The sequence below is a fragment of the Molossus molossus genome, unplaced genomic scaffold (assembly GCF_014108415.1).
Source record: "Molossus molossus isolate mMolMol1 unplaced genomic scaffold, mMolMol1.p scaffold_m16_p_12, whole genome shotgun sequence".
NCBI lineage: Eukaryota > Metazoa > Chordata > Mammalia > Chiroptera > Molossidae > Molossus > Molossus molossus.
This window is the reverse complement of record NW_023425347.1, coordinates 35,465,359-35,473,602: the sequence shown is the minus strand read 5'-3', so window position 1 is coordinate 35,473,602 and position 8,244 is coordinate 35,465,359. Positions and strand designations below refer to the sequence as shown.

Here is an 8,244-nt window from a genome sequence, read left to right as displayed (position 1 = left end):
AACGTTTAATGAGAATACAGGCTGAATTTACAGCCACTGAATGTGCACTATGGATGAAGATGTTGATTTACTCATGGAAGTTGGAAATATATATGATAGAAGAAAACAATACACAGAAATGTGATAAACATTTGCATAAAAATGAGTCACTGGAAAAACTCAAAACTTCCACAATACTTTATGCACCGAATTATCCTCAGAGCAGTCAAAAAGAAATAGTAATAAATAATAATAGTGCATTTTCCTGCCATTAATTTTTTTTCTTTTTACAAAACTTCCGTTGACTTTAGTGGAAGTTCTGCATCTAGAATGTGGCCCAGGAAATTTATAGTCTGTAACTCAGAGACCAAAGACCTTGAACATCAAGAAAATCTTTTACCCTTATTTATATACACTGTTCTTTATCACAAAGGAAGAGCTGGTACCCATCCCAAGTAACCAATCATTATGCAAGGAATATTCTGACTCACCCAGCATCCTTAATCAGTAAATGCTGTGCCAATGGAAAGAGAGTGGGAAGAAGTCAGAGCATCCATTAATAAAAAATGACTGGGGCTTTCTATCAACAGAAGCATCATTAGGAAACGTATGGTCGGAAAATAGTAGGCTGTAGATTTGCGGTGGCAGGGATGGCAATAGAATACTAACATTTATACCCTCTTAACCACTTTGTTTTAAAATGATGCCAGATTTGAGCTAACTACACATATGCTTAATACAGTATTTTCCGTTTTCAATTTCTTGCTAAATTTCTGACTACAGTCTCAAAAGATGAATCTGCCTTACCTGACCCTTTGGCCCTCCCTCCGGCCTCCAAACACAAATGTTTCTCTTTTTTCAGGTTTTATTGAGATAACATTGTATAACTTTAAGGTGTACACCTTAATGATTTTAATATATATACATATATATGTATATCTATACACACATATATATGTATATATATACACACACACACATATATATACATATATTTCAAAATGATTACAACAATAAATTTAGTTTAAAAATACCGAATACTTCATGAATGGGAATGTTACCTTTGCACAGGGGCCATGCTAATATTCTCTTATCATTCCAATTTTTTAGTATAAGTGCTATCAAGATAAGCACCACAGATATTTCTGAAAGACCATTGATTATCATTGTCTGAGCATATCTTCCATAAATGCATTGGTCAATTGTTGGTGAAAGATTAATCATGTTTGAAGGGGTAGGGCCTCGGATTAATCTAATACTTTCTTGAACAGTCTTTTCTCTTTGCTGCCCTTTTACTCCCAATCATAGACCTTGAATAAATACAGACGATATGATTCACACCTCCAATAAACTGTGTAACCTGTATTTCAACTGAGGATGCCTCATGATCACACTGTAGACTTGTAATTCCTAAGTAACTGTGTTGCATTTTGAAAGAAAACAAGCCAGTCGTGTTTCATTAACAGAAAGCCTCCTTTGAGCATGTCTCCTAGTAGGTTCCAGGGATCCAAGTCATTCGCTGAGAGTGAATGGGAGAATCATAAGTTCATCTAAAATACCTACAAATCTTGCCCGGCCAGTGTGACTCAAAGGTTGAGCATCGACCCATGCACCAAAAGGTCGCCAGTTCAATTCCCAGTCAGGGCACATGCCCAGGTTATGAGCTTGATCCCCAGCAGGGGGCATGCAGGAGGCAGCCAATCGATGTTCTCTCTCATCCATGTTTCTATCTCTCAATCCTTCTCCTTTCCTCTCTCTCTAAAAATCAATAAAGAAAAAAAAATTAAATAAATAAATAAAATAAATTACCTACAAATCTTAATAGAGGGATGAGCTAAAACTACAAAAGTCTCCACTACAGTATAACTTTTCAAGTATCACTAATGCACATCACCAGTGGATTAACTAACAGTATTCTGCTTTAATAGCATTTCTGCCCTGTCATTAACCCAGGCATGGTCCATAAAGTTACTCGACTAGCCATAAATAAGCTTACTAAAGTTTATGTGATTTCTAGTTCTATCACCTCAATAAGAAAAACAGCATCAACTTTCTCATCCAGGCTCAATTGTGTGGATCTGAGACTAGGGATGGGATAATAATATCAATGGTTATTCTAAATGAATTCAAATTTCCCCTGCATAATTATTTCATGCCTTGTTTTAAAAAAATTATACTTCTGATCCTAATTCTGCATAGTAAAATGATATTCCTTCTAATGATATTTTGCTATTAATCTATATTCTACCTTCACACAGAACCTGGATAGATGATGTTTTCAAATAATTACCCAGTATTTACTAGAAATTATACTGGTTTTGATAAGTAGTTAGAATATACCACCCACCAAAAAAAAAAAAAAAGATCTATTTAATCCAATCTTCTATTGGAATTCCAGGATTTATGTCACTATTATAGAAAACTCATTTTGGTTATAGCACCAACATGGCCAAATAAATGACTTCAAGATGCTAGAAGAAAGTATTTGGCCAAGATAAATAGGTGTTCAAACAGGCCTCCCCAGCTTGCTCATTTTGCTATATGGAAAATGAACTAACCGAGTTTAATGTACACCAAATGAGATTTGGAAGCATGTTCTAATTCACTTCATTTTGTACCAGGAATGAGTAGTTTTTTATTTCCCTGCTCCCACCTTTAACCCCTACAGTGTATTCTCAACAAAATGGTCAAAGCAATCCTTTTAAAATCTACATCAGATTATGTCATTCCTCTGCTCAAAATCCTCCCATGTCTCCCATGCTGTGAACGGTGCAAGCCAGAGCCCCGGCAATGATCTACAGGCCCTGCACACTCTGGCCTCTCTGATCCCTTTCTTACCCCCTCCTTTGCTCACTTTGCTCCAGTTCCACTGGACACAGTTTCTCAAGCATGCCCAACACATTCACACCTCAGGACCTTTGCACTATTTGTCCCCTCTGATCAAAAGAACACTCTTCTCTCCAATATTCCCATCACTCACTCCCTCACCTCCTTTAAATCAACAGTCACCATCTCAACAGGCCACCCTGTCTAACCTATTTGAAATTACATTTCACCTCCTCTCCCCACACCCCAACCATCTCTTGTGCTGTTCTATTTTTCCTCCATAGCACTCATCACCTTCTAACATCTGCATACTTTTCATATGTATGTCTATTGTCCCTCTTCCTCACTAGAATTTAACTTTCACAAGGACAGAAACTTTAGCCCATTTTGTTCACTACAATATACACAGAACTTGAAATAAGACACAGTACATTGTAGGTGCTTAGTAATATTAGTCAAGTGAAAGAATAAATTCCAAAATTGCTGAATGAGGCACAGATGTAGCACGCTGAAAATTTGCAGATGTTTTACTAAAACCCAAGATTTAAATTCTGTAAGCCTCACTTTTCTCATCTGTAAAATGGGGTAATTATAGTATCTAACACTTAAGGTTGTTGTACACATTAAGGGAAAAATAAATAAAAATCATTTAAGATAATGCCTTGCATATTGGTTAAGTATTTTGATCAGTCCCAAAATAATAAAAGTAAGACCAATAGAGATAATAGCTAAGATCTGCATAGAATTTTACACTTTATGAAGGTTACAATTATTTTCATATCTTCTCAGGATGATCTTAGGTTCATTCCAGGAAAATGTTAATCACCGGATCCTCAGTGTCCGTATGCCTTGATAATGTCAGGCATGTGAAAGACAGAGACAGGATTCAAACTGAAGTCTTCTGAAGTCAAGCCCTGTGCTTTCTCCTTGATATCAGGAAAAGAAAACATCACTTTCAGCTCAAGGCTTTAACAGAATGAAAGGTCTTTGAAGTCATGTTTTGGTTTGGTGCCCATTTACTGAGTCTGGACAACTGCACAAAATGTGGCTTAGATGAGGTGGTAATCATCATCCACTATTGTCTGCAAATTCTAAGTCAAAACTCAACCGCTGGAAGACCTCGTCTCACCAGTGATCATTGAGTCAGTCGCATATGTGCAGTCGGGAATATTTTTATTGTCTGTGTGTGTCCCGACATGCCTACAAACACCTCAAGACAAGGATCAGTTTTTTTAGGGGCGCTCCATAACTCCGCACTCAGTCTTACTTACATGGTAAGTGTGTAGTGAATTTTTTAATGAATAAATAAATGAGTTTTTTCAGATAAGGCACTGCCTACCGTATCTTCCAGCACAAATTGTCCCCCTTCTTTTCTACTAAAGTAATTAGAATACAGGCAGATGTCTACCACTCCCTCCCCTGCCTCTTCCTCCACAACTGTTCGTTGTAAAGCTAGTTCCCCAGAGTGTTGTGCACAAAAGAATCACACCTTTAGAAAATGCTGAGTTAAACAAATTCAAACAGGTGTTTTCACTACAGGACTTCTCAGGGCCTTTACTACACAAATGCACATTCCAAATCATCAAAATTTAGATAGCATTCAGAGCATTTTCCAAATGTATTGGATCATGCATCCCACCAGAATCAAACCTCTTTGCATGGAATTTCCCTAAAGTTTTCCAGAGAACATGCTTTTCTATAACAAACACACTCAGGGTCTTCAAAAGTAAAATCTATTTTAAAAAATTAAAGTGAAACAGCAGGAACACAAAGAAGTCAAGAAGAGTTTATATTTTTGTAAAGCTGGATAACTTACAGGCTAATTTTACTTAGATCTATGATTTATTTTCTATTAAGCCTAATACTGGGTTTGTATAAGCCCACAGCTACTGAAAAAGCATTATTTTGAAAGATGCTTTAAAAGACTAATTTTTCTTTTAATAAGGCACTGGTGTGGGGCCTCCCACAATTTTGTGGCCTTTAAGTAGAACGCCAGGACACCTCATAGTTAAATTGGTGATGGCGAGGGAAACTGGTCTTATCACAGGGTCTCTGGGCCAGTGTAATAACAAGTTCTTTAAAGAGGCAAATTTATTCACAGACCTGTATCAGTTAATTGCATATTTCTTAATTTTATTAATCAGATAAGATTAAATAAACCTCACAAGATACTGAGGGCAGATAGACCACAGAACGTACTCATTTAGACGAGGCCAAGAGGGGATGGTGGAGGGGTGAGGCCCGTCAGATGAGGAGAGCTGGAACGGGGCTCCCTGGAGAAGGTGAGAGGAACAGATGATCAGGAAGAAAAATCCAGAAAAATGGGTTTGAAAGAACTTAGAATTCCATCTTGTCCACCCCATACTTTCACCTCATGGTGGCTTTGATGACAGACCTTGCATACGGAATTTTCATAGGAAACAGGAAGCAGAAAGCCAGGAGACCTAACCTGGCTGTAGAGATGTCACTGACTAAAGATACATGGGGAAGGAAGTAGCAAATACAAGATGTTACTGATAGTATGAGGTCCCCAGAGCCTGTGACAGACATTCAAAGTCAAAACAGAACAAAACAACCTTTTATTGGGTGCATCCAGAAGTATCCCATTTCCCCCTTTCTGTCCACTCCACCTCATGCCTCCATCCTTAGCCTGAGCCCCTGAATAGAGAAGGGATAGAAACGAGCCTGCTTGTCTCTGCCGCGTGGCAGATTTCCATGTGCATATTAATCAACACATACCCTCTTCATCACTACTGCACTGGATCCTATGTTTTATTTTTTTCAAACCTTAGAAATATATGGACTTGGGAAAGTATACAAATCTCCACTTCTCCTTTTGCAGGTAGACAGTTTGTGGATTTTTAATGAGGTCACTTGCCTCTGAGACGTAGTCTCCTTATGGAGACTCTTCCTGGACTTGACATCTGTAGTTGCACTCCTGAGTCCGTCCGTTCTGTTCTCATTTTCTCCGGGCTCTTCTCCCCAGGCCCTTGTGAAGCCCTGCGGTGGCCATCTCTCCAGGCAATCCCCTTTAAGCACAGCTATCTGAGGCAGAGACACTCTCTTAGAGCACCTCATTTTGGAAGATTTTTAATAGGAATGTTTTAAATGTGTCCATCGTGAACCCTGAATGAGTCACCATGCGGCTGAGGGAGGGCACACTGTCCCCCAGTGAGCGGAGCTCACCACTGACCATCAGGGCGAGTCCTCACTCCAGGTTCACCCACAGCTCCCTCCTCAGAACTGCTGAAATCTGCTCTCCCTTTATCTTCTTAAGAAGATCTAATTTCCCTTGGATCCTGTCCAGGATAAAACCCACTCATTTCCTTGACTCACAATGTCCTCTTCAAAACTCAGTAATGAAAGCAGATGCTCTAACTCAGACACATATTTTCTCACTCAAACATTCATCACAGCTTCCCACCCAACGCTGAGGCATTATCTGTGGGGAAATTCACAACCTCCAAAGCCCCACAGAAAGGTTAGTCGGGCTGTGCACGTGGGTTCCATAACCATAACTTTCAATTGATCCAAAATTTTGTTTTATAAAGCCTTTGTGTCCTCTTTCTGTTTTGACTCCTACAAGATATCCACAGAAAAACAGATACGCTTTTGTTTCTGAGTATCCTGTACTCCCTCTGGTATTTATACCATTTAACAACAACAACAACTCTTACAATAACAAAGATATTCTTTTTTTCTTGGAAGGAAAAGAAACCTGCTACCTGGAGATTACTTTCTTTGGCAAGTCACGAATAAACTAATATGCTTTCAACTGGACCCCCAAATGAGAGAAAAAGGCAAAATCCGAACAATTATTCCTGTATATCCCCTGATCTTTCTTTCTCCCCCAGGATTTGGAGGGAGAAGGAGAGCATATCATTGGCAAGTCATTTCTAATTGTTTCCATAAACCAATAGGCCCTACACCTTGAACGTGACCCTACTTCTAATTGCATCATCTGCTACAGACCAAAATTTTTCAGTGTTTAAGAATCCCAAAAGCAGACTGTTACTATAACCTTGTGTGTCTTATTGAATGGCTGATTCCAAAAAATAAATAAATAAAATTAGTTAATTAATGAAAAAGACTCACATCCAGTATGTCATGTGACTGCTTTGATCCTCCATGGCACGCACAAACTTTTTTTTAGAAGTTGCGGGAAGTGTCAAGACCCTTACTTGTTACAATTTAATTTTCTGCTGCTAAGGCAATTACAGTTCAATGAATGATGATTCAAACACATCGAAGTTTTCATTACTCTTTGCTTAATTTGTCAGTTAATGCCTTTGAGTTCTATGGTTTCTCTGACAGTCTTAACTTGCCATTAAAAACCTGTCAAGGAAACAACCTTCTGATTCCAGAGGGTTTAAAGAGTATATACCCTTTCATTGTTCAGAAAGTTAGAACTCGCTCCTCATCCAAAATATTCATACTCTAGGAATCCTCAGTTAAGAAAGGTTGCAATAATTCTGGATTAGTGGTGTTTTTTTTTAATACAACAGCACTGCAATAAATACCAGAAATAAGAGTTCATGCTTAAGATACTATATATCATAAGAATGTTACTTTCTATCAATGTTTCTTAGTGGTTTATGGGTACCTGATAAATGTTGGACTTTTACATTCCTCTCCATGTCCCAGGCCTCCATTACATTTACACATTTTATACTTCTCTAATATTTTTGCAATACATTTTCCTGAATCGACTGATGACATTTAATAGAATGTTTAAGACACAATATAAAACCTTAAATGCTTTTGCTTATTCTGAGGAAGAAAATGTGCACATAGATTGGATTTGAAATTAAAACCTACAACGATGTGCACAACATTTTTGCTTCTGCTATACATATTAAAATATAACTAAATGCTTCTTATGCAATACTACAGCATCGGAATAAATAACAAGCTCTCATACTTACAAGCAAGCTAGATGATTAAGGATCTATTAATGAAAGGAAACAAAACCACAGTTCTGGGATGTAATAGTCCATGAAATTCTTATTGGCAGAAAGAGAATCTGCAGTAAATAAATATTAACCTAAATCCTATAGAAAACATAAAGCAAATGGGGGGAAATGTATTCTTTAAGCTAAAATATAGGTTAAAAATTGCTGACGATGTAAGGAAAGTCTATTTGCATACCACAGGGCTCCATCTGCTGTGGAAAATATAAGCTGCAAGAATGATTTAATATTTAATAGGAGTAGTAGCCACTGTTAATTATAATTTGCACATTTACAAATCAGCACTGATAGCAATACAAATTATGAAATATAAGGGTGTTCTGTTGGATACCAGGGAAAATAAGATGACAGACAAAGTTAATGGAGTATCCCTAACCACAGCTCTGTCAGAACACATCAGAGAACTAATCCAGTTACAAAGAGCCTGCAATGGAAAATCTATTTAAAATATTAAAATGCTGTTTGGTAA

General features: G+C 37.7%; 1 non-coding gene across 1 annotated transcript; it reads right to left on the bottom strand.

Annotated features, from left to right (window-relative positions):
* Window positions 1-1,005: 1,005 nt before the first annotated feature.
* Window positions 1,006-1,113, bottom strand: LOC118627342. The gene has a single exon (XR_004959100.1). It is a non-coding gene; the product is annotated as a U6 spliceosomal RNA (small nuclear RNA).
* Window positions 1,114-8,244: the final 7,131 nt, after the last annotated feature.